Consider the following 27,685-nt stretch of genomic DNA (forward strand, 5'->3'; position numbering starts at 1 on the left):
ACTTATTTGGAACCCTTCCATTTATCCAGGTTTGGGAACATCACTTAGAGTGCGCTAGCTTGTGTAGCTTACTGCCACCATGTTTATTTTTATTCCTGTGGGTATCAGTGGGCTGCAATTTGACTTTTAGTCTTGTAGCTAGGCTAAGCTAGGCTATGCTAAGCTAAGTTAAGCTAAACCTGTCTCGATCTCTGTTTTGGACACACTGACACAAAGCTGATAGCAGTCATCTCATCTGATTTCGGGTAAGAGATCGACTCGAACTCTGTCAACAACATAGCTGCAGGGATTTGCTTGCCACACATTTTGTCGTCTGCTCATGTCCTCACCATGCAGGGACTGTGGGATCAAGAAGTTTGAACATGGCTCAAACTGTGATCGTATGTAGTATAAACAGATGCATGTGCATTATATCACTCTGCCCATCAAAGCATATCCAGAATTCGAGCCCATCACAACATATTTACTACATAAATAAATCATTTTAAGTTAAATTAAAAAGGCATGCAGTTATCTTCGCAATTGCTGTATGGTTGCACATTTCATTTCATCAAATAACTGATGCGAAAACAGGACATGAACCCAAAGTCCAGCATAATAAGGTGCTTTGATTAAAAATGGATTGAACTATTTCCTGGGTGTCCCTTGAAGAAGAGAAATTGATTTGGCTCAACAATGGAATTCCCGCACGTCCTTAAAAGACTCTGATAATCAAAATAAACTCATACATATAATATAATTCAAGTCCCACTGTCACAACTCAATTCATCTAATTAAAGTGGCAGAGAAAAAGACGAGATTTTAAAGCGAGTTGGCAAACTCACACAAAGCAGTCACGACGATCAAAACATCTTACTGACATCAAGAATACAGGAGCAACATCTGGCTAGTTGTTAAACCAGACGCATGAGCTCAAACTGGCAGCCATCATTTTTTTATCATTGCCTTTTTTTTCAAGCTCGATATATTCCTTTTATCTATGTTTTTTTGCTGAGGTGTTTCAAATCCAAGTGCCTTACAAACACCTTTGTGATGGAAATGGATAATGAGCTTTCCCAGAGGGGTTAATCAAACCCATTGTTCGGCAAGAATGAAAAGATGTGAAAAGATGTGAAGGGGAACTGATTGATTGTGTGGTTAAAAAAAAAGGGAATTGCTATCCCTTTCTCCCGGGCATTTACTTGTTTCCTCCTTGATATAGGAAGTGATTTATTTTGACAGTTACCTCATTGAGTTTATTTTATCCAAATGAAAAGTCGTTCTTGTGAACTCAGCAAGCAGGAGAGGGAGAAACAGAGAAATGGACAGGCGCAAAAAAAGAGAAAGAGAGCATGCAGTGATTTTTTTTTTTTAAAAAGAAGAAGAAAAAATTGGAATTTTAAAAAGATATCAAATTAAGAAACACAGGCATAAATGTGTGAAAGTAGCGGTTAAGAGTTGTGACTAAGCTCCTGGCTGAGAGCCTGGTGGGCTTGATTTGACCCCTCAGTGGAGGAGAGAGCACAGTCCAGCTCTATAATTAGAAAACACACAGTGCCACTAATCCTTACTGAATGACTAAAAAGCAGACAGCAAGTTTGCTCCACAGGTTGTGGAGAGTGAAAGTGGTGGTTATAAAAAAATCTAACAGAGGAGAGAGTTAAGTTCTACTTGTGGTCTGATTTAGGTGAGGCTGATTTAGCCCAAAATAAATCAAGGGTTTCTAATAGGATTTCAGATGTGTTAACACACTAAAGCTGGATTTATAGCTGTGTGTTACGTGGTTACGGGCTCATATACAAGTTAAGGTTAACATCACAACTTATATAGAAGAAATGTACTGTTTGATTGCCTTCAACAGCCTGTGTTTTCTCTGGGTAAAAGTAAGAGCGAGTTAAAGACAGGCAAGGTAATCTTCCTCACAGAAACAACAGAGAAGGCACATTTTATAATCAGCCAAACCAGACCACTATCCCTAGGAATTCTGTTTGTTGCCAACATTTAGTGCCAATGCAGGAAGCAGTGTGCCCCCCAGAGATAAAGGTGTGTGGCCAGAGTACTGGATGAGCATCCTGGATGTCAGACTGCCAAAGACTGGAATTTGAATCCCATCACAGACTAACTGAGTCCGGTCCAAATCACATATTTGTTTTAAAGGGATATGTGACACCTCTCGTGTTTTAGACCCTTGTGTTAAAAATCGAGTCAACGCCCTCTGTAAAAGTGAAGTCACAGGGAAAAGCAAACATTTGGGACTCTTTCTTACAGAATGCAGCAGATATGTACACATAATCCTTCCCTGATCCTCAGATGTGCTGAGCTTCCTCTCAGTTTGACTCTGTATGTTACATTAACTATAAGAAATGCTGTTCAGGCATGCTGTGGTTTCCACAGTTTGCTAGAGTCTTGGATGATGCCTTGTGGCCTCGCGACTCCAAGGAGACATAATGCACCACCTATGCACATGCTCCTGAGGTGGACTCATACTTCAAAGATGTACAAAAGGAAAAACTACCTTTTTTTTTTCCTGCAGCTGTCCACATCCTTGTCCTCAGCATGTCCTGAGCATAATCCCCATCTTAGCCAGCAGCTTATCATCAGAGGCTGATGACCCTCAAGTATATAAGCAGAAGACCTAACCAGCCTCTCTCATTCTCTGCCTTCTTGTCTCCACATGTTTGGCATCTAATCCGATGGAACACATTCCCATTCCTCATACCACCCACAATGTACCGATTTACATCTATGTTTGTAGAAAAACAAAACTCATTCAGAATCCCTCTTTTTCTCACAACCTTGAGCTTTTTGTAACAAAATAGGGCCCTGTCCGTGATTTAAACGTCGCTCAAGAAAGAAACCTACACAGATAAAGGATGAATAAAGAACTTAAATAACAAGCTTTATTAACACACTTGAATTCTTGAAGGAAAACCATTGTGTATTAACCTTTTTTTCCCAATCACGGAGCACGAAACGATGTAAACACTGTGAATCTGTCAATTAGTGACGCAGTAGCGCCGTCTTCCAGATCGCTCTTCCAAACTAGTTAATTCGCAGGCAACGTTTTAAATGAAGAAGATTTCATCCCAGCTGTTTCTTATGTTTGCTTCAAAGGGTGAGAAGTTTCATATTCATATGCCTGCATGGTTCCTGAATAATCAAGTAATCAAGGATTTTTGATAGGAGGAAGACAAAGTGATTGTTATCCAAAACACTGCCTCTCAGACTCCATCCCCTTCCTTTCAGCTCCATGGAGCTTGTTTAGAGACAAGGCGATTACTTCAGAGGCAGTACGGAGAGAAGGTAATGCTGTTTGTCAAATTAACAAGCATGTACACAAGCCATTCCAACACCTATTGTAAAGTAGTTACACGAGCAAGCGGCTTAAAATATGCAAATCAACAATAGCTTAAGTCAACATGGCTTTTCATACAAAATGAAGATGGAGAAAAAAAACACTCATCATTCCACAATAAGCTTTGTAAAAGAACTGAATAGTTCCAGATCATGAGAGAGAAGGTTTGAGAGGGGAAAAAAAGAGAAACACATTTAAGGATTTATATGTTTTTAAAACCTCCTCTCATTCAGATTGGCAGCAGCAGCAGTCAGCTTTCAAGTAGCTGCAGTAGACAGCTAATCATTAGCCAGTTAGCCTCTATTATGGCCTGGGATCCAGGCCTGGTGATAAAGAACCAAAGGACTGAGGGCTCACAGCTTAATGATCCAAAGATCAGCACAGGATTTACAGGGTTTTCTGCCACGGCCCCTGGACAAAAGCCCTCCCCCCTTTCTTCATCTACTTCAGCGGAGGGATTGAGTTCATAAAACCCGGAAACAATGTTGGAAAGTAATGAAATCTCCCACCTATCGTGGTAAGAAAAATAAAATGAGGGAGACATCAATCGCTGCGGTAAAGCTTCCAGTTGATTGGATGATAAATAAAGGCAAAGTGCCAAGAACAAATATTTCACACACTAGAACTTTTACGGCGCCTTCAGCAGTGCTCTTATTTAGTTTTCTTTGAAGAGTTTGACATAATAGCTCATGGAGCACCCTGACTTTACCTGGCATCGGATGAAAACTTAATTTAACTGTTTCAGACCCACAGGATCAACGTTCGCTGAGCGTGAGCTACCTGCAAATGTTTAAAACAAAGCTTGCCGGGTGCCGATTTAGCTCACTGGGCTGAGCAGGTGACCCAATATGCAGTAAGGCTAATGCAGAGGCCCGGGTTAAAATCCACCAAATCTGTGGCTATTTACTCCGTGACACCAAGCTTTCCTGTCTTCTCTTCACTGTCCTGTTGCAGTAAAGGCTAAAAAAATCTGCAAAAAGTGTGTGTGTGTGTGTGTGTGTGTGTGTGTGTGTGTGTGTGTGTGTGTGTGTGTGTAGAAAAAAACCAGCTTCCTTCACAGCTTGTAGTGGATGCCATACAGAACTCAGAGACATTTATTTGTTGCAGACACTCTGCAACTACTGAAATCCTTCACACAGGCTCAAAGGATCTGACATTTCTTCTGAGATCAGCCCCTCCTGCTCACTTTCAGTGTTGGATACAAGACACCGGAATTTTTCCAGTTATCTTAACTGCCTCTTGAAACATGAAAGCACTGACCAAGTAAAACATCCACAGCCATTTCTTCTTCTTTGTACTTGTTGATAACTGTAAACCTTAAAGCAAAACCACAACCCTCATATTTTTAAGCTAACTACTGAAATTTAGCGGAAAAAAGGTCAAAGGCTGATTAATATTTAATCAAATCCTGACAAAAAATTATTTTATTATAAAGAAATAATAATAATAATAAAGCAGGAATATGAAAGTTTATCTTAATCTGACAGCAAAAAACCCAAAACAAAACATATTATCATTATAATTATTATTATTCCACTAAAAGACTGGATCTAATTTAATTTCTGCTACTGGCGTGGAAATCTTCAGGAATGTCTCTGTCAGGGCCCGGATTTGCACGGCAGCTCAAACCCTCGATGAAGCCAAATGATTACATCATCAGCTGGCACGTGATTTAAGATCACACATCAGCCTTGGCCCGAGAGATTTTTTACTCATCTCAAGAGAACCTCTCCATCACCATCATTGCTGTCACCATCCCCCCGATATGGCGTGAATGCCTCCTCTGTGAGTCAGGCCAAGGATCTGCCATTGGCCCCACTTTCGCAAACTGAATAGGCACAGCTCAGCCACGTTTTAAGGCACCCTAATGTACCATGGCTGGACCACAAAGGCAGCGTGGTAATTTGCCAGGGATAATGACGCTCCCTTAATTCGGCCCTGGGGGCCACAAACAGACTACTTTAAAGAGCATCCCCATCCAGGGATGAGACCCATGTCTTTCCACCCCCAATTTTTTTTCTAGGCCTCTCTCTCCCTCTCAGTCCAGCCCTTCCATCTCTTATTGGCCTGAAAGGAGCTTGTTTTCTTCCGGCTTATTGTTATCCTGAACTAAATATCAGCAAACAACAGTGGGGCTGGAGGAGACAACATGCCAACCACGATTGGAGCCCCTGATCTCCTCCCAGAGGGGCAGAGAGAACCAAGACAAACGCGGTGGAGCTTCTTCAAAGCAGCCAGAGAGGGAGCACTGCTACTCTACTCCAATGACACATATTAGGGGGAGATATTTAGGCCACAAATTGAATTGAACAGAGAAAGTGAGCTGAATGCATGTGCTGAGCAAGGGGAGTGGAGCAATAGAAAATAAGCAAATTCCAGGGATGGCCTTCAGGGATATTAAATACAGAGAAAGAAGTGGTTGAGATTGGAGCAAGAGCAGTCTCTACTAATTTTAGGAGAAATCGGGCAGAAGATAAAAAGGGCTTGAAACCGAAACCAAGATGATAGATACACTTGAGACTGAATAAAGCCACAGAAATCAAAATTTGAGTGGCATCACTTGCTTACGTTTTAATAAAAAGTATCCAAACAGCCTTCATATTTCAGTAATTTGGATCAGATTAGAGTTATTTAAATACTCCGTGCAGTGTGAACAAATACGCAAGGTTAGATTTGCAATGCAATGAAAAGTGCTTAAATATATACTATAGGTCCAGTTGAGTCAAGGTTAAGTCAATAAAGTTCCTACATTAAAAATAACCCTATTATATATTTTATGAGAATAAAATAAAAAATCAATGATGCATAAATTCTGATTCTAGGAGTACAACTTTTTTGCTCAGTCGCTCAGTAAACAAGGTCATTTTCTCCGAGGGGATGCCAAACGTTTGACTTTTAGCTCCTCAGTTTTACTTTCTGTAATGGGAGGCACTTTTTTGAGCCGTTTACGTAACAATAGGATCTAGTTTACATAGCTGAATGAGCACTGGGACAGCAAAGAATATGATATCCAGACCAAAAAAACCAATAGGGATAGATTTTTATTTGATTTTTTTTCCTTCACTTTGCTCTCCTCCACATTTCCACAGATTTGATAAATGACTAAAAGACCTTCTAAAACACTTGTATGTCACTCTGGCTTATGTTCAGCTTCAGTGAATATGTGTGTTTGTGTGTGTGTGAAGGTATTTGAGACAAGTGAAATGAAAGTTTGAGCTCACTCTGCATGCCATTGTGTTTAAAGCATGTAGGCCAAAAGTTTTCTCACCACCTGTGTTCATTAGCACATGCTCAGGTTGGTGAACTCCAAGAGAGCTTGCATATATTAAAAACTCAGCTTCAAACGGGCTTGCCTACTATTCAGTTTTTTTGTAATCTGGATAACTTCCCTCAGTGGACAGTCACATTCCAACTGTACTCGCCAACATAGCTATGAGATTTAAAAATGTTAATAACACATTTAGAAAAAAACTGTTGTACTTTGTGTACATTTTTGTGCAATTATGGACAGACTACTTTCTATAACTGCAAAAAAACTGCACTACACTTCCCTTCACTCTTTTTTTTTTAACAGTATAATTCATTTTTCCAAGTAGAAAACCAACATTTTACTTAATTTTCGCCACAACGCATCCAATCATAGGGGTTAATGTCTAAACCTAATATGGTGACGGGCCTTACTGACATGGTTTGGCTTTAGTAGTTTAGGATGATTAAATCTGGCCCTGACAGTTTAAATGCACAGCAACTTAAGAAAACACCAGGAAACATCTTTTTGAAGAGAAACCACTTCACACAAAACACAACAGAAGTGTTTTTGGGGGAGACGAGAACATGAAGGAACAGCTCCAGAAGTGACAAGCTAACAGTAAACAGCTAACAGCAAATATATAAGTTCATGACTCATGTGATTAAAATACACACTGACTGCATATTTTTCTCCCTCACAACACTGATGAATCTCCACTTTGTTTTCTCTCAATCATTCGTGTTTCAGTTTCTGTATGCAAAAAAACAAACAAAAACAAAACACTTCCGTTGTATTTTCTGAGGTTTTTCCTACTTCCGTTGCCTTTTGTGTGCTTTTGCAGGGTCTGTCTATTTGCTGGTGACGTTGCAACTGTCACGGCCAGGCGGATCAGCTGCACGCTGATCAGCCTCTCTTCCTCTCTCTCTCCTCTTCTCTCTCGCCGGGGCGGAACTCACTGTGGGTTCACGCCCTCGGCCCACGCCCTCGGGAGATGAGACACCTGGGTCTCGTTAAGGTGATCAGCACTTAAGCCAGGAGGTGACTGCTGTTCATCGCTGGATCGTTGTCTGCCACGCGTTAGTGAAGCCAAGCTACAGCAAGTTAGTTAAGAGTGTTTTCCTGTGTGTGCGTCGTACTCAACCCTGTCTCCCTGTCTACAGAGCTCCCTGGATTTCCCCCCCGTGTGATTCCCGTGTGGCAGTGTCGGAGTGTGAGCCTGTGATCGTGTGAGTGGATATTCTGAAGAACGCGTGCTTTCCCCTGGACTTCCCTGGCGACCCCTTCTCCCCTCACTCAGCTGTATATAGCACCCCCCCGCACATTCTTGTATATACACCTGGTGCATTGTAAATAAACCCTTCTTGTGAGCATCAGAACAGGAGTCCTGCGCTTGAGTCCTCCTCCAAACCGTAACAGCAACTCTCCGGCCCACCGTAGAAATATCTTAAAACGTTACATAAGATAAACTTTCAAGCGTCAGGTGTTGATGGATGGAATAATGACCCAACTTTCTTGCTGTTGCTACAGCTGAATTAAAAACAGCATGTAAAAGCTCTGAGAATGGCCCCAGCCTGCTCTGGTGAAGGTGATTTCATAAGATGATTATGCACTCATGTCACCTGTATAATAATTTCACTGTGCTGTGTCAATTAGGCACAAGGCTGTCGACGACCGGAGCGCTTCGCTTTCACATGGAAAAAAGTACTTTTGACTATCCAGCATCACTTTGACAGTCACTTCTTATTCCTTATTTTATCCTTGTCTTTATTTTTTGTTGGAATTGTGCTGTTTTTAACTCATTTTTAAATACAACAATTCGAGTTGTGAATAATTGATGCGTGGCTTGTGCATTATAGTTTGACTGGTTGAACGTGATGGATAGAAATAGAGGGCCAAAGAGAGGTAGAAAGGTAAACCTTGACCGTTAGCAGCCTGCATGAAACCCCTCCACCCATACCTGCCCCCACCACTTCTGCTTATCCTCCGCTCTTCCGCCTCTACTGCAATACTCTCCCCGCTGCCTTTCAAATCACTTCAGTCAGTCAGAATAAAGGACTTTCACCAAAAAAGACTGCCTTACTTTTACTACAAAGGCCAGCGAAACTTCTTTTTGGTGTTGGGGGGGGGAGTGGAAGACATTTAAATAAAGTTAGAATGAGAGGAAAAGAGTAATTGCTATCCTTCATCCACAAGACCAGAGAGAAATTTTGTTGTTTGCCAGGAAAAAATTGAGGATAAAAGAAAAAAAGAGTCAACTAAATTGCTGCACCAATGCATAGCAGCAATTCAGAGAAGGATATAGAAACCAATCAAAGTAGTGCATGAAAATGACACGGAGGCTCCAAATGAAAAAGATTAAAGTGTACTCACCAGCTAAGCATCACTGGGGTGTAGGCATGGGGAGCTGTGAGGGCCGTCTGTCCTTTTCAAATTGATTCTGTTAGAAGGGGAAAGGAGACAGAGAAGGAAGGGGGAGGGGTGAGTGTTTCACTAGCTACTCGCCTCCTTCTCATAAGCAGAGCGCAGAACCACAAAGAAGTGCTGGCGGTCTCGTAAACAAACCGCCAACTTTTCAATGAAGGAGAGAAGGCGGAGCGGGAACGGCTTTTTAAACCCCAACCTTAATGGGGTTTGGGGGGCAGGGGGGGCTGAAGGGAAAGAGGGACCTGCGAGAAGCCTTTGTAACAAACGAAGGCCTAACTGGACAATAACAAACCACCAAGTTCAGTATAGTTCAAGCACATTAAGGCCTAAACCTGACTTGACTCGCACAGACAACACAACCAATATGTGGCTCAACTGTAAACGAACACACAGATGTAAATGCGGCACACAGACGCCTAAACTGTGTCGAACCAAACACAGATGCTAATATACAGAGAGCACATTTGGTTCCAAGCTTTTTGATCTCAGTGCCACAGAGCAAATTGGAACAAATAGCCCTGGTTTGGTTTCTAAGGCAACCTGAAGGAGCAGCTCAGACTCGCGATCCCTCTTGTGTCGTCAGCTGCCGTGATATGGCTGCTGTTTCTTTCACTTCAACACAGAGGAGCAAAAATGAATCAAAGAGGAATGATAAAGTTCACTGTTGATGCCTTAATAGCTGTAGATCTTATAGGATGTTATTACATAAATGCAGAAATTAACTAAAAGGGCATTTAGGTTGGAAGCAAAGAATAAAAGGCTTTATTTTATAGTAATAATAAATATTAAGCGCATATCAAACTCTTAGTCAGCTAATTAAGCACCCAGTTCCTCTACCATATTCTCCAGCTTGATGCTGAGACACTTAAGACTGAGAAAGACAGGTAGAAAAATACAGTAAAGAGGATTTTCCATGGAGCTAAGCCGAGAATTTAGGGCTGAGCAGCAGGAAGTGTCCGCTCACACACAAAAAAACTCCCCATAATCTCCACTGTCAGTGTGGGATCAGGCTTTATTCACTGCAACAAGTGAGGAGGAAGAATTCTCATAAACTGCTTAGTCTGTGACCTAAAGTCTTATTCACTTTCTCACACACACACACACACACTTCAATGTCCCGCATCTACACAAGAAAGTCGTGCAGACAGGGTCTGGGATTGCACGACCCTGCTCAGATTCAGTATGGCTTTATTGACCACAAGTGGCATGAATGTGACACTGGGCACGGTGCAAATCAAGCAGCAAAGCAGAGATTTAAGCAAGACAGATAACAATAGGTAACATCAGGGCCGACGTTTGGCTCCAGACCTTCATCTTAGCGTGGGACACTTCAGATTCACCGATCGTGGTGCTCGGTGAGGTGTTTCTGCAGATCAGGTGAAAAAAAAAGCAGCAACAAGAGTTTTGTTGATATGATAAAGATGTCACTCTCCGGCAGAAAACCTGACTGAAAAATTGCAACAGGTTTGGATGAAAATGGCACAGTTTTTTTTTTTTCTTTTGTTCTGAAATGTTTTGACAGAACACACAGAGAGATGCAGAGAGACTCGTCACAAACTGAAAAATCGCAAACATCACATTTTCTTATTATCACTACTGGATTAAATGTACACTGAAATGCATGAGATATCTACCAGCAGCAATTCAGGAAATTTATTATAATAAAAATGAGTGCAGAAGCAGGACAGCGTGGTGGTTAGGGCTGCTGCCTCCCCAAAGTCCAAAGACATACAGTTAGTGGGGTAAGATTAACTGGTGATTCTAAACTACCCATAGATGTGAATGTGAGTGTGAATGATTGTCTATCGGTGTTAGCCCTACATCAGATTGGCGACCTTTCCAGGTTGTACCCTGGAAAGCTCTCAGCCTATGGCAGCTCGGACCCTGAATTGTCTGAGCAGAGGAAAATTAATGGATGGAGTCGTGAAAGTATTTTTAGTAATACTGCGCAATACTGCAAATTTTGGTATATATTCAATGCCAAGTGAATACAGGGCCAGTATTGCTGATATTAATACCGATACTTTTAACCTATAAAGGCAGCTTATACAGTGCAGAGCACAGTGTGATGATTTATGAGCTGAATCATCATCAATTTGCACATTTTAATGACCACTAAATCACCGCAATTTTTACTTTCCACAATAATGAGTTAACACAACAAAACACACCGTTCAGTTTTTCATGCAGTCTGAATCTGTGTTTGTTGGAGACCTGGAAGGTAAATGTGCCTTCCTCTAAATCACTGTGGGTCAGATCGGCTGTTTAGATGTGCTCTAGGCTATAAATCAAAATAAAGATGATAGTCAACACACAAAGGTTCAGACATTTTTCATAGTGCATGTTTGAGCAATAGTTTTTCATTTGCAAAAAGTTATTTAACACAGTTCAGTGCTGCTAGTGCTGAACTTAGGGGATAGAAACAAAGTATCAATCCTAGCACACTAGTATCAGCCTGATACCAATACCAGAGTTGGTATCGACACTATGGATGTTTAGATCGATCCGCTCACCTCTAATGTTTAGATGTTTCAGAACTGAAAATACACGTCAAAGACGAGCTTTTGAGTTTTTACCCCTCACTCACCCGCACATACAGCACAAACACACACAGACATATACAGAGCAATTACAACAGATGCTGTCCATCTTATTTTGAATCCTTGAAAGTCCTCTTTCTTCTTGGTGGTCATCCTGTGAACTTATGTGATGAACTGGTAAAGCTTTCAAAAACAGCATGAATCAAAGCAGACTGGAGGCACAGTCTCCAACCTGGAACTTTTATTTATTTATTTTTTTTGCAAGTCTGCTGAAACTTTTGCAGCCCACCGCAGAGAATCTCACTCATTTTCTGTCCATGAGAAGTGATTATCAACATTCTCCACGAGATCCAGCAGCGAAAATCAAATTCTCCTAATTAAGCTCCAGTTACTGGTAACTGAATCAGGCAGTTTAATGAAGACTTAGCGGGAAGCGGGTGAAGAGGCAAGTTACAGAGCGGCAGGAGTTCACGGCTCAACAACTCCCGATGTTTATCTCACACAGAAATGCACAGGAGCACAAACACTTATTCACACATTGTACTTGTGCAGTTCAACATTCACCCTTTAGGCACTAAAGGAAACGTGTCTAATTAGGAGCAAATTACTGCCTGCAGCTTTCCAGTTGAGATCACTAGGTTGCTGTTGCTAAACAAACTTTTTTTTTTTTATGAAGTTCAAATCAAACACAGCAGATCCTAGCAGTTACTGCATCGAGGACACACTACGTGATATGAGCTGGGAAAAGTGGCACTTCAAAAGCTCTCATTACTCTGTTATACAATCATGGAAACCTTTAAAGCCACTGTCATATCTTTAGACGTTACCACCAATTAACGTGCTTTTTACCAAACTTGCAACTTTTTTCCCCCTAAAAATGGTTTGAAAACTGACACCAGACCTTTAATTTTTTTTTTAATTCAAACTGACTTAAAGTTTGTTGTAATGTTTGTGAGCGACGAAGCAGGTAGCGAAGCGTTTGATCTATACGTGTCGACTAATCTAATCGATCTCCCGGCAGCGCTGTGTCTCAGTTTTTAACAGCTGATCGTGCACACTCAAGTGCAGCCTTCAGTTAGAGTTCTGTCACATTAGTTATGCTTCTGTGAAGTGTTGAAAATTTCAAGAAAAATATGCAAATTGGCGTGTTGTTCAGTCGCTGGCTGTGTGCTCAAAAGATCATGAATCTCGCATAATTAACTGAGCGTCGGTGACTTTTGTGAGTCATGTCATTTCGCTGCTGCTCTCTAACCGAAGTGCGTGCTATTCTGACAGCACAAAACAAGCAGAGGTGGCGTGCAACTGGCATTCCCAGGGTGACTCAGGCTGCAGCAGTGCTCGTGGGCAAGGCAGGAGCCAAAAACCTTGCCAGTTCATGAAAATATTTTTTTTAAATATGATTTTAAAGGCAAAATGTTCATTTTGGTAACAAAAGTTTAAACAGATTGTTTTAACCTGACCTCACACAGAGACAAACAATAGATTGCAATTTAGTTAGAGTGTTATATGCTGTTTGGGTTTGCTTGGCTTGCTTTGTTTACATCAGTAAACAATAATGTGTCAACACAGCAGGATGGCGTGCTTCAATTATGATTAGCTGTGTGGGAAAAAATGCACATTTTTCAAAAGCATTACTTCAGCTGTGTGTCACTAAACTTCACACTAATGTGGTTATCAGCTAACAGACTGGTTGAAATACACTGGTATTGTCTGCCTATTCACATAACAGAGCAAAAAGGAAGCAACCTTTAACTTTAACTGAAATATATAATCAGCCAATCACATGGCAGCATGGTAGGCATTTACATAGATGTGGTGAGGATAACCAAGCATCAGAATGGGGAAGAAAGGTGATTTAAATGACTGTGTGCTTGCTGGTGCCGGACAGGCTGCTCTAAGCATCTCAGAAACTGTTGATCTACTTCGATTTGTCCCACACAACCATCTCTATCTCTGTTTCTCTGGGTGAAAATGCCTTGTTGATGCCAGAGGTCATAAGACAATGGCCAGACTGCTTTGAGCTGATAGGAAGGAAGCAGTAAGTCAAAGAACTACAAAGCTCAAATGATCATAAACAGGGTTCTTTACAGTGAGGTTACAAACCCAGTAGTAGCAAAGTGTACCTAATAAAGTGTCCAGTGAGTGTATGTCTTCTCTTCTTTGTATTAAAATTAATGGAATTTCCAAAAACAAGGCTTAATTACTTAATTGTGAGAAGTAAATGACTGATTTGTCTCAGAGGTTTTAACTATCAGAACAACATGTAGGAACCTTTCCCACTAATAACTAAACTAAAAGTGAAAAATAAACACAAAATGAATAAATTTTTATATGTAAAGAAAATAATAAACCTAATCAACAGGACACGGAGGGAAGAGAACGAGAGAAGGAAGGGAGACGGGGGCAGTAAGGCTGGCTCAATAATCTACCACATCCAAGAGACTGGGAACCAGAACACACACACACACACACACACACACACACGCACACACACGCACACAGAGCTGCTATCCGAAAGGTCGAGCCTTACATACAAGACGGTTTAATTTGCACAACCTGAAACCATGGCATCACACTGACGGGCAAAGTCATCTATTACCCTTGTTATTATGCACCGTCCTCCTGTGTCCTCGCAGCTCGCTGGCTGAGTTTCCAGCCCAGTTTCACATATCCTCGGCTTTCCATCATCGCACCTGACACCTGTTTATATACGTCTTAACCTCTGACCTCACCCTCCCTGCTCTCAGAGACAACGGCGCTAGGTGAGCAGAGAGGTTGCCTCCGTTACCGCGAGAGTGGCGACAAAAGGTTACAGCGGCAAATGAATTGAGGACTAAATGTAAAGACCAGAGGGGGGAATAAAACTAAGGGTGGCCGTCCTGATCCAAGCCTCCGTGCCGTGTATGCACTTGCATGTAAAAATGTGTTCCTGCACTCGACGTCTCGGTGAAAAAGCAATTTCAGATTTTGAGCAATGCGTATGTGTTTCTGATTGCTCACTAAGCTCAAGTGGGTCTCTGTAGTAATTAAGTGGCACCTCCATTAAAGACGCCTTGGGCTGCTAATACATCAGTGTTAGTTTTAAAGCTGCACAGCTGACCAAACGGCTTAGAGAAATGATGGGGAGCTAACTATGCTATTTAAATTCAACAATCCTCAGAGATGTGACATCACCACGTGCAGAGTGCTCTTCTGCCGCAGAGTCCAAACACTGAATGTTAATGATGTCTCTGCAATAAGCTTTCATCATTAAAAAAAAGAGAGAGAAGGTGACATTATTACTGCTACAATTTTATTATTTATTTTTTAAATCCCTTTAAAAATTTACCCCAAAATCTTCCCCTTTCCATCACTTTGACATGCTCGCTGTTGCAGTTAACATCTACAGCTGTATTTATGATTTATCTATGGCAGCTCCTGCCATTGTGTATGGCTCACCAGCTCAACTAAATGCAGCTAATGATAGTATTTCCACAGGTTTCGAAAGGTGATTAATCTGCTTTAATAATGGCCATTCAACTTAGGTTGAAGGTTACATAAAGAGGAGACCCTGGGCTAACAAGCTTGTAGTCTCAAGTTAAAGCCAGTTAAATAGTAGCTGCTAACAGGGGAACATTTACACTTACATGCATTTGCTTTGTTGACAGGACTTCCACTAATCCTGTAAATTGATGCCATCATTTTAGACTGCTGTAATAATTCTAATGGTCACTCATATGGGATCAGTTTAACCGTAGCAGCATTTTTTAAAGCAGCAATTTTTTAAATCGGATTTCTGTCTTTTTCTTTATGTTTTTTAAAAATCTACTTGTCTCTATTTGAATATAATTTGCATGTTTTCCCGTCCATACAACCGAGTCCACGGCTTACTCGTGAAGATCTCTCTATTTTGCGCTGGTTGCATGATGTCAGCCTAACAATTTGAGGAGGAGGGGGGAGGCATAAATATCTTAGCGTTTTTACGTAACCCCTTTAATGACAGTAAGCTCTCAAGCTGGCCCTTCTCAGTCTTCAAGTTCCTCCATAAATATTCAATCGGGCTGAGGTCAGGTGACAATCAGCGCTCCTCGGTTTTCTTTGGTCTTTAAGTAGTTTTTTGGTGAGGTGAGTTTGGGCTCATTATCCTGCTGCCGCACGATTCCTTCTGCACAAAGATGCAAAGACGAGAATGTCGTGCATGGCTGATGGAGTGCTGCTTCTCCATGACCTCCTTGGGCCATGATAATCAGATATTAGACGTAATATATTGTGACAGCCCTACAACCACATTTGCATATTCCCATCATCATATTTCGCTTTTGGTGTGATCGACTGCGATGGCATCCTCTGTCGAATTTCTCTTGCAGCATATCATCACCCGCTGTGACATTCTGTTAGAATTACCCCCAAAACCAAGTATTTTGCCTCATTTTCCTCTTTTGAGAAGCGCTTTACAGAAGCTGCTCATCTTCTTAGACCACTACTAGAGAGTCTCTGTCTGATAGTGCTTTAGCTGATTGGAGTCTTGTATTGTTTATTTAGCCAATTCTGTGCTTTGATGAAGCTCCTTTTCCAGCTTTTATTAAGCCTAGCAGGATGTATTGATCTTCCAGTGCTTTGGATACAGCTGAGCCAATTTGCGCAAAATATTTTAGTGTAGCGCGCGCCACACCCTCAGAAGACTCCAGTCCAGCTGTGTCAGAGTTAACATGGTCAGTGCAACTAATAGAAAAAGTGAAAAAAATGCTCTTTTGTTGTCACTGCTTGTGTTTTTAAATACTTCTATCTCTCTTTACCCCCTTGCAAGCCTACTAGGAGTAACCCTTGGAGCTCTGTTCTGAACTGAGTGGTTTCTCTCATATTTCAGGTCTGCTTATAGAATAGAAGTTAATGAGCTGTGCAGCTACCCATGGAAAAACACAAAGGCTATTCTAATGGTCAAACTATGTCTTTATTTACATATAAAGTGGCATCCGAGCTCATCATTAAAGGTACAGGGGAGGTCGGAAACCGTTGTCTTTAGTTAAATGACTTTTTCAGCAATTTTAAAAACTATTTTGCCAGGAAAGAAGAGTGTGGACAGGAAGTTAGGGGGAGGAGCAAAGGGGAATGACATATAGGAAAACAACCTGGGTCAGACCTGAACATAGACCCCCTCGGCCTTTGAGACACTGGTCCCATGCCCAGCCAGGTGAGCCACGGGGATTGTCAAACTTTCTGATATCATCCAGGACCAAAGAAAACGCTGCTGGGGTCTCTTCTTTTCTTTTTTTAAAATTAGAAGCGTCTTTTTCTTTAAATATTTCCTCCACATTCGTTGGCCTTATACACTTGCAGCCCTCACAGGACTAAATAATTGTTATGATAATTTTACAATGCTGGGTTTAATTAAACACATGAATCACATTTAAGCCACAGAGGCACATTTGGAATTGAGTGATGGCTTAGGATGCAACAAAGAAATGTTGTGTGGTGTCTGAGTGAACAACTTCAGTGAGCGCGTGTGCTCCTCTGGACCAGGTGTTTGCTTTGGGATAAATGCCGGTCTTAACCGTGATCCCAGGACTGCTGATTAGTCTCCTACTCGAGTAAATACGTTCACTCTCCAAGCTGTTTGTGCGTGATGGAGCAGTTTATAAACGTGTGCACTAGCATGCGCCCTCCTCCCCACCCTCTTTTTCTGCTTCTGCTTGCCTCGGCCCTCGTTTTGTGGGAGAGGCCGCTCAAATTTCTGTTTCTCTAAGCGAACTCGAGTCATTCCAAATAAATTTTGTTGTGATGGCGCAGAGCGGAGTTCGCAGCAGGGGGGGAAAGAATTGTCAGCAGGCAGGCGAAAGCAGCGACCTCAGCTTCACACCGAAATGATACTTATCGAGCTGAATATTGATCCGCACGTCCGAACTGTGCAGCAGCCAAATGGCCTCAGCGGTCTCACCGAGCCAGCAGAACGAGATCTGGATCCGTTTGACCGCACAAGCATGAAAAGCATGCGATGCACATGAGAGGTGAGAGTGACATGAAGAAGAAAAAAATCACCTTTGTCCGTTGCGGTAGTGGGTCTAGCTCACCCTGCCTCTGAGTTCACAAAGAGCAAACACGATGTGACTCTTTATTGTGGTTTTAAATGAATGGCTGACGTTGGTGCCAACATTCAAAGTGCATTTTCTTTTGCACAATGGTACAGACAGGTGTGTCCATGAGGTGGAGGAGAATGGGAGACAAAACTGAGCTGAACATCAATGAAGTCATGTTGTTAAAAATACTCTAATCCTCACGTTTCCTGGAGAAAATTAATCTTCTCTTCGCAAATCTTTGGTTATTAAAACATCCGAGGTAAAACACAACAATCGCGCGGGACGGGGACTGCATTCACACAGTCAGTTACACTCCAAGTTGGTGTTTGGTATAACAAATCTTATATTTTGTCTTTTATCCTCTCTTTCATTCTTTATTTCCCCTTTAGGTAAAATAAAAGAAACATGTTTTTCCACCTAACAAAGCATCTGTCCTGTTTTCGAGCATATTTATGAGCTTTTTTTTTTAAAATTAGCTTCTAACAACGAGTGACAGGCCCTCACTGAGAATAACAATTCTGGTGATTTCATCTGAGAGAATTGTGTTTTTGCCTGTTTCTTCGCCTTCTTCTTCCTAGTTTGAATTGGGCTCGGCTCAATAAAAGGAATGTCAAAATATGTGAATCAAGCTGTGACGGTTATATTGCTTGTTTTGGCATCATGCCGTCATTCAGATCAGAAGATTGTTGCGAAAATGATGATGAGACCAGGTTTGCCCTCGTGCAGGAGACGCAGATGAACAGAATCAAATATACTGCGGATACATTTATTATGAAGCAGAAACTTGATTTCAAAGAGAGCGGGTGAACACGCATTACAGCGGGCTTTGTAAACCAATTACAAACACCTAATCTTACACAGTTTCATATACAGCACCACTCCAGACGAGGACACACAGAGGCATGTGTGCTCTGACAGCAGGCAGCTAGGCTGTGCTTGTGCCTCATCATGTCATCATATTCCATAAAGCCCCGCCCCATTTATAACGCTGACCTGTATGTTCAATGGCTCAGTTTATTTATTTTTTTTAAAGCCCAAAGCTGTTTTAATTTCTGACTCGTATTATTTTTCTTGTTCAGTCATTAATCTGCCAAAGTTTCATTTGCCATTTCCTTTTGCCTTTCGCATTTGCTGCGTGAGCTAATCGAGCCTCAGTCTCTTGATATCTTTTTCTTCTTCCCACAGAAAGGTAGAAAAAAGGTAAGATTCATGATATATATAGCTTTTAGATGGTGTCTGCTGCTGCTGTTGGTCATTTTCTCCTTTGTCTGTTGTGTACAAGCTGCTCTATTTCATTATTTATATTCTTTATAGCTTGTGCCAACACTACTGTACATCCTCCTGTTTTCTACATTTAGCATTTTTGACATTAAAACAAAATCTTTGAATTGTTCTCTCATTGACATGACAAACATCGTCAGTAGCAGATTACACCATCATGATTAATTACCTAAACAATTCTCCTAAAGGCCAAAAATCAAACTTTGTCTGCTGAGTGTGCTTACTGGAAAGCACCGTCTGTGCTACAGAAAGAAACAGAGAATATTTTCTGTCATCTCTCCCTAACCACACAGCAGTGATGTATGTTAGAAAAGCATGGCCTACTCTCACAGGGCTTGTTAAAATCATTTTTAAATACCGAAACATACCATGGGTTAGAACTGACTTCAGGCTGGGCCAAAGAATTCAAGACTTGGTTATTTATTTATTTGAAGATTTCAATATTCAGTATTTGGTATGACCACCTTTATCCTTCAACACAGCCTGAACTCACAGCACAACGTTCTTGTCACTTCTTTAAGTAGTCTTCAGGAAAAGTTCTCCAGGCTTCTTAAAGGACATTCAAAGCTCTTCTTTGGATGTTGGCTACCTCTTGTTCTCCTGTGCCAATCAGATGAATCCCAGTCGTCCTGAGTCCGATTCCAGCTTTCTATGTGGAGTTTGCATGGTCTTCCTGTTTTTGCATGGGTACTTGGCTACCTCCCACAGTCCAAAGACATGCAGTTAGTGGTGTTAGGTTAACTGGCCTGTTTAGGGTGTACCCTGCCTCTCGCCCTAAGACACCTGGGCTCTGCAAAGGATAAGTGGAAGAGAATGGATGGATGGGTGACAAAATTCCACCACCTGCTGAAATTCAGCCCCAATCTATGACAGATCCTCCACCGTGTTTTAAAGACCGCTGCAGACACTCAGTGTCATACTTCCCTCCTGACCTCCTTCATACATACTGACGATGATTTGAATCAGAAATACCTGAAGATACAAAATGCTTCCTTGCTAAACTGCCTTTTATGTATAGTCAGACGGGAGTCAGCGTTGACCGCCTCACATTGTACAGCATGTTCTCCCCCTCACTAATCCTGAAACTTGAATTTTCAAATGCACCTTGGTGAGAATATCCCCAAAAGCATGAACCGAAACCCTTTGTCCCTCATTATCCAAAACACTTGATATCTGTTTTCGAACTTTTCCTCCACCTTACAGCTCAAGAGAGGAAAAACTCTGACAAGAGCTGCATCATTAAAATATGCAGCAAAAAAAAATCTAGCTATGCCCCCCACTCCACCCCCCAACTTTGTGGGTGGAGAGCAGCTGTACTCAAAAACACGGGAAGACAGAACTGATTATCTCATACAGACCTGAAGTGGTTACTTCTCTCTTAGGAGGCTCTATATGTGGCACTGAAAGGAGAAGAAAGCCATTTGCACCTGCCATTCACAAGCATATTTACTAAACTTTTGCAGCATAGAGCCTTGAGGATAAAGAACCGAAGAAGTGGGGTGAGGAATTATTTATTAAGCCAAAGGAGTCCAATTTTTAGAAGAAATAGAAAGAATAACTCTCTGGCTTTTCCCTGTTGGTCAGATGCCATCAAGGGAAAAAGTGAGCAGAGCTGAGCAGAGCAGCAGTGAGTATCACCCCGACTGAGGAAGAAAGAAAGAAAGAAGGAAAGAAAGAAAGTGTGGGCGATGAGGAGGAGGAAACAAAAGGAGAAGGGAGAGGGGAATTGCAGCATTGCAGCACCACACAAATCCGGAGAAAAGCGCACCTTTGGGGAGGACATGCTGCTAGAAGTCTTACACAGAAGTAAAACTAGATTCTCTGCAGTATTCAGCTGCATCACAGCAAATTAAAACATAGATGGCATAAGCCGTACCATGGCAATCAGTTGGCTTTTTCTACTGCTGAAGCTGCTGCAGCTCATACGCTTTTATCCCCTCCACTATGTAAATTATGAACAGAAAACTGAGCGAAATGTCCCCATCAGCCTAATGTATTATGTGCATTAAGCTAACGCGGTTTTCAGCCTGCAGCACTAAAACACAGTCCCAGCTCATAATGTGAGAGCAAAAACTCTGCCCTTATGGTAATGTATGGAGAATTAGAATTAACCCTGGCGCGGATGAACCGGACATCGGGTGACCCTATAATTCAACCTGTGAGTCTTGTGACTCTGAGAGGTTGCTTTCTACGCTCAAAGGCTTGTAGACGTGCAAAAATTAGGGCCAAAATAAAGAGAGAAAAAAATACATTAACCTCCTGATTTCACAGTCTTATCACATGATCTTCGGACCTGGATGGTTGCTGGGATTTTCTTCCGTTCAGCCGTGATGAGCTGTCAGGTGACGAGGCCTACAGTAGCTTGTGGTCCACTTAATCCCAATGATGTGATGTTGGATGCTTTGAAGTCAAATCTTTACGTGTGAATATGTGAGACGGGGCTGAGCTGGGTGTTCATCAGCCAGTATGCTCTGATTGGATGACTGAAACTTTTGCACATCTGTATATACACGAATAGGCAGAGGCTGGCCTTATTTCTGATCGAGGTGTTTTAATCAATATGAGTGAGACACCGAGTGGGTGCAACATTTAATTGTTCTGTGTGCATTCAAATAGGAAAAGTTCCCCAAACTGTTCTTCATAGCTGGAAGCATGCTGCTGTTTGTAAAATCAATGTGTTTGTAGCATTAACATCTCGTGTCACTGAGGGATGCTTTTCAAACCACTAAAAACTACAACAGGCGAAAAGTAGCACATTTTTGTATTTTTGATGGGATGGTAGGTTTTTTTTCAAAGGTGCCTTGTGTTTGTTGCTTGTTGTTGTGTTGGATTTGAACTCAAGGTCTAGGCAACCCAGAGTCACCCTCCACTATGGTCACATGGTCTATGTTGTCGATCCGTATGTTAGCAAAGCTATCGCAGTCTCATTCTATCCAACTGAAAGTAGCATAGCTCTGGAAAGAAAGTTCGGTTCATACAGGTGAGCATGCTGAATGACCGGATGGTCTTCATTTACACTACAGTGTGCTTGAATTAACTGCACTCATAGAGACAAAAAGTGAGAAAGCATCTTTGCCAATCTGACATTGCATATATTACATCGTGGGACAAATTCTGCAATGTAAGAAAAACACAACTGCTGCAGGATGAGCAGCAGATCTGTGCAACAAGCATCTAAACAACGCGTTCAGGAGGTTTAACAGAGTCGATAATTCACGGTTACTTTTCAGTGACCTTTATATCATTTCTGTTGCAGTCTGTGTTATTACCAGCGTTTCAGTATTTGGAGTCTCCCTTACTTTGTAGCTTTTTTCTGAAGGCTGCTCAAATTTTTCAAGACTTTTTTTGTAGTTTCCTTTTGTTTTATCTATTTGCCTGGGTATTCTTCTCAAGTTTCAGTCCATCAAGCACTCAGGGCCACTATAGACTACGGCTGCCATACTCGAAGGACCAAACCTTTCAAGCTTACAGCGTCTCAATATTTCAAACAGAGAAGACTGATTTTACGCATTTTGGGGGGAGATTTAAGCAAAAAACACTGATCCAAGCTGAGAGGCCCTCAAGCACCAGTGGTTTCATTGACTAAACCCCTATATACACACACAAACACACTAAAACACCTTATTGTTTCCTTAAACTAAATGCAATCAGTCTGGGGCTCGTTTCATTTTAGAGCCGGCAGCCACGAGAGTCAGGGATGGATGTGGAAGGAGTGCAGACTGATAGAAAAGGGCTGCAGGTGATTCATCTTAGTGAGCTGGGCTTGGTCAGTTGGACACAAAAGTGCAGGCCACGTCTGGTTTTAATCAATGGAAATCCCACCTGGAGCAGAGAGTGAAAGGGCCAAAAGAAAAAAAAAATGAAAGTGGCTTAGTGAAAAGGAGAAAATTGGTAAGAGAGAGACATCAAGCAAGGAATGAAAAGCAACGGCGCGGCGGACAGACGGGAAAATAAGACATGGTCAGGAATTAAAAAGCAAGTTTGTGATTAAAAGGATGATACACAGTAAACAGGGGAGAACAAACGACAGAGATAAATGTGGAAAGTGTGAAAAGGAGAGGGGCGGAAGAGAGCACGAATTAAACCGTTTAACATGCAAAGGGGCTGAGAAATCAAGCTCCCGATCCATCTTTTAAAGTGCAGAAATGAAACCCCCATTCATCATCGAGCTGTGACGATATAACTAAAGAAAAAGGAAAGTGGCAGGTAACCAATGCCCCTGTCTGTTATCGAATTCTTCTCCTGGGACGACAGCAAAGAGTTCCTGACTTTTTGAAAGGCACCGGGAAGACAGAAAGAGCGTTTGATGAAGTAATTTGGTGTTTACTGCCACAGACTCATCCGTCATACACGCAGTTTGCTTAACAACTCTTGAAATGGAGGCACTTAGCAATTAAGATTGAGTTGCAGAACGGAGAGACAGGTTCAAATTATATGTGATGCAGTAAAGAAGGCTATTAATTTGGGTTCAAAGAGAGCTCGGCCTGAGGGGGGGAATAAAAGGAAGCACTAAAGCGTGCTACACTGTCTGAGCGTGCATAGGCGTGGGTATCGTGTGCGTTCTGAAAGCCTGCTTCCAACTGATTCCCAATCCACTCTGACAAAATGTTTGAGCTAACACAACATAATTAACTTACTTCTGACAACACTTTAAACAAACTTAAGGTGCCCTCTGCACAACCTGCACGAGTCAACACAAGGTAGTTTGCAAGTGATACATTATTAATTCAGGTTTCATCAGGCGGGCGAAGAAAGAACATTTCCGAGCACAACTCTGTGAAGCAATCAAAGTTGTGATCTAAGCATCCCTCTTCTGTCAGGCCTCTCAAAGCAGCGGATCAAAGCTTGCTGGGATACAATCTGGCGTGAATGAGGCCAGTGTTGCCTCCAACAACTTTAAAACCACCCTTATTCAATTTCTGCTTCATTTCACTTTATGGCATCTAGGAGGCTGCTGCAAAACAATTCTTGGTTCTTGGGGACACGGGGGGTATAAAGTCATTCAAAAGTGCCTGAAAACACTGAAATCTAAAAACAAACACAACTTGTTATTAAAGTGGCAATAGAAGGGTTTTGATCATAAACTAAATGTTGCTAGCTCAATGTAATTGCTATGAAATGCCCCCATCATAACCAATCGGACCAGTTTTCACATTGCCACCAGTTACAGAATCTCACTGCAGAAAGTCGACAGCACCAAAAAGGAGAAAGAACAATGTTCTCAGAAAAGGCAAAAAAAGGTTCAGAAGGAGACAAGAAGAACCTTGTATAGATGCACTGGATAGACAAAAGTGCTGGGCCACTTATACGTGGAAACTAGAGCAGGGCAATAAGGCCAAAAATATTTATCACGATATATATTTGAAAATTTGCGATAACGATATAACTGACGCGAGACAAAATACTTTACAACTCCACAACTTTATTAGTGCAAAAAAACCCCATCAATGTATTTTCACTTAAACAAGCAGCTGTTTTTTATGTGCATTAAAGCTTTATAAAACTTTAACAGTGCAAATGCAAATTCCTTGCTGACAGTTTAACCAAAAGGCATTTCCAGTGGAAACTGGCCGACATATCCTCAGCATAACCATGTGTAATATCCACAAAACTTAAAAAGAGGTTATACACACACAATGTGGTAATATTATGTTGAAGCACAGTAGTATTACTCTGCGAGGCTCCCGACTACGGTAGCCGTAATGCTCCGACAATCGATCAAGCGGTGCGGCATCGTAGCTTAGCAAAGCCGTACTAAAACATTTTTGACAGATTTTTGAGCGCCACATAAAATCAGTTCGGTAATAACGGCCTGCTTGCATGCTCTACCAAAAAATGTACTTTGGTGTGTATCTGAGGGACGAAAGCCAAACCAGTTCCACACCACTGAAGCTGAACCATTTTTACAAACCAATTCTGGTTCATCTGTTTCATTCGACGTTCCGCTTTCACCCTTCTCATTCTCCGTCGCCGCCATTCTTTTTCCACCATGTGCGTATAAAAACAAAGGCACTGCGCATGCGCGTTTTACCCATATTCTATCACGAGATTTCATTTTCTTATCATTGCTTAACATTATACTGGTATTACAGTGAGCTATGATATGGCCCAGCCCAAGTGGAAACCCATGCCACGAAGCTCCTGGTGCACAGTTCTTGTGCTGATGTTAATGCCAGAAGAGGTTTAGGCCTTTGCAATTATTAAGTCTGCATGAGAAATTTCAAAAAGAAGAAATTTCACAAATTCACTTGTTGCAATAGTTGGATCCTATTACAAAACTTTCTTTCACAAATGTGTGTAAAGGCTGACCGTACAGCTAGGTGCTCGATTTTACACACCTGATTCAACAGGACTGAAAACACCTGAACTCAGAGGTTAACAGTTGTGGGCTGATACTTTTGCCCACTCTGAAACAGTGACATTCATATGGCATAATTTCTTTCTTCCCCGTTAGTAAGTAACGAAACCTGCTTACTTAACAGCCAACAACTGGATGCTTTTACAGAGAGCAATTAGAAACAGAGCCTTGGGGACCCAAAATGTTAATATACAGCAATCTGTCATAGGAAAAACCTAGTGTGGCTATTACTTAGATAATATAGCAGTGTTAATTAAGTCATTTTCTCCCCTGGAGGGCTGTGTGCCAGGACCGAGGCCTATCTGTTACAGCATAAAAATGCAGCCGCTGCTGTTTTTTGAAGGATGCCAGGCATGGCACAGCCACTGAAGAAATGCTTCTCTGTGTTAGTGTGGCTAAAATTTATGTAGCATGTGTTTCCTCTCTGTTGCATCAAATCTGTCGCAGCTGCAAATTTTAAGAGGAGGTTCAATAACATTAGTGTTTCCTGACTCATGAGATTATCATTTACACTCTGATCAGCGGTTGAGCTTGCAGTAGCTGCTGGAATATCTAAATATCACTCTGGCCTTGTGAAAAGGGCAGCAGGCTCTACTGTATTTCAAGTGTCTCTTATGCAAAAAAAACCCAAAATGGCCTCAGTGTTTTGCAACCTTTGCTTAATAAATTTGTTATTTGTTTGTTTTACAGGTGAAAAATTTCATTAATATTTCTATAAACCTAAAGATCTAATAGTGAGATCATTGACAGTTTTAGGCCAATATCCTACTTATTTTTATTAATGACTGACATTTATTTAAATCTTGATTTTTGTGATATAATTTTGTCTAAATTTAAGGTTTTAAAGTCACTAAATCCAAACTGATTGGACAATTTAAGTGCTCAGAGCTAAATTAAAGGTTGGGATATGTTGTTCAGCTTAAGAAAGCCTTCTTTGAAGCTCAAATGTGTGATTACGGGCAGTTTCAATACAACTGTCTCAAGGTGTCTTAATATTAATTCATAGAAATCTGAAGGAAAGCCTTTAAATGAAGGGATTATAAAGAAGCCACTGAACAAAGTGCCACTGCGGTTTGTGTAACTAAACCACAAACAGCTATGGAGGCTGAGTGATGTGCTGTGATAGATGTACCGCAATCACAATAAGCATGAAATGGGTTTGACTCAGTCAGCAACAGAGCCAAAGAAAAGCAGCAATTTAGGAAGAATATGGTCATTCAGACATAAAAACCACAAACAAGATAAACTATGCTTTACAACCAAAGCTTCTCAATAGCTCCAGAGCGCATATTTTGCATCACTCCACTCAGGCTGAATGGATAGTAATGCCTTTATCATCAGCCAGCAAAAAAAAAAAAAAAAAGATCATTTTTGTCAGTTGTGCATCTTAGATTCCTCACTCATAGCCTTGGGTTTTACAGTGTGCTTTGAAATCATCCACCTGTGGTGTATTTAGAGTCTGGCACCAAAACAAAAGACAAAAACGAGAAGTGGCATCGGAGGGAGACGATGGCTTGAGGTGGCATAAGTCTTTTAGCCTCTGTCACATTCCTGTGCCAGCTAGCTGTCTGGCTGTCCCTGGAGGCTAAAGTCACCACACTAGATCACAGGGAGTATGAGGGAACACATAAACATGCACGTATACAGTAGCAAAGAGCAGTGTCCTGTCCTCTGTCCTCAGTATCAAATGGCTGTTGTCAGCAGATGCAGGGCCATGATGCTGGATTCAGGCCAGGGTCTTTTTATTTCAGAATATTTTATAGCACCCCAGGTCATTCTGCTGCATCACAGATCTGAGCTGCCTCAGTCATCACAATGTCACCATTATGGCTTTTAATACTGATCTAAAACTACAGTACTTAGAAATTATGGAACCATATCAGCTCAATGGGTTACAGAAGAGGTTTCCATCATAATTCCAAGTTAGCCACTAAAAAACTACTTTCTCCTTTTAACAGTGATTTTTTTTCTTCAGTTTTTATGCAACCCGGGAAAATGATCACAGGTTTTGTGTCCACATTTCAACTTAATGGGTATCCACTGCTGGACTGTCGAATATTAAAACAATTATTCGAAAAGATTAGATACCCTGTCAGCATTCAGCAAGTATTTTTCATCAGGGTTTGACAGCACTGATCTCGCTGTTGAAAGCTAATAGAATTATCGTTGTTCTATATACTGTTAATATTCAGCATTCCAAAGTTGTAGAAGCATTTCATTGATAAGAACAGGAACAGAAAACCAGAGAGAAGACTGTTTTAACATATACACTGCCTACAGAGCCGAACGCAGCTCCCACGGGGCAAAAACAGCGACACCAGGGCTAACACAGAGAGACACACGGCCAATATAGAATTGTCAGTTAACATAACCCATGCATGTCTTTGGACTGTTGGAGCAAGCTGGAGACGCAGGGAGAAACTTCACACACAAAGTCTCCAGCCA

At 41.5% G+C, this 27,685-nt stretch overlaps 1 protein-coding gene and 1 long non-coding RNA gene across 7 annotated transcripts in view; one reads left to right on the forward strand and one right to left on the reverse strand.

Moving 5' to 3' along the window:
- sema5ba (sema domain, seven thrombospondin repeats (type 1 and type 1-like), transmembrane domain (TM) and short cytoplasmic domain, (semaphorin) 5Ba) overlaps window positions 1-27,685 on the reverse strand; it is a 174,898-nt gene that overhangs the window by 131,112 nt on the left and 16,101 nt on the right. For 5 of the 6 annotated variants that reach the window (XR_003216718.1, XM_025903719.1, XM_025903720.1 and 2 more), the window contains exon 2: window positions 8,955-9,021. The exons of the other annotated variant lie outside the window; for it this stretch is intronic. The gene's annotated coding sequence lies outside the window, so the exon portion shown is untranslated. The remainder of the gene's footprint in view (window positions 1-8,954; window positions 9,022-27,685) is intronic. 6 annotated transcript variants of the gene reach the window in all.
- LOC112844120 (uncharacterized) lies at window positions 16,649-18,018 on the forward strand. Its single transcript, XR_003216720.1, has 3 exons — window positions 16,649-17,532; window positions 17,712-17,860; window positions 17,991-18,018. It is a non-coding gene; the product is annotated as an uncharacterized LOC112844120 (long non-coding RNA).

This window comes from Oreochromis niloticus, linkage group LG16 (assembly GCF_001858045.2).
Source record: "Oreochromis niloticus isolate F11D_XX linkage group LG16, O_niloticus_UMD_NMBU, whole genome shotgun sequence".
NCBI lineage: Eukaryota > Metazoa > Chordata > Actinopteri > Cichliformes > Cichlidae > Oreochromis > Oreochromis niloticus.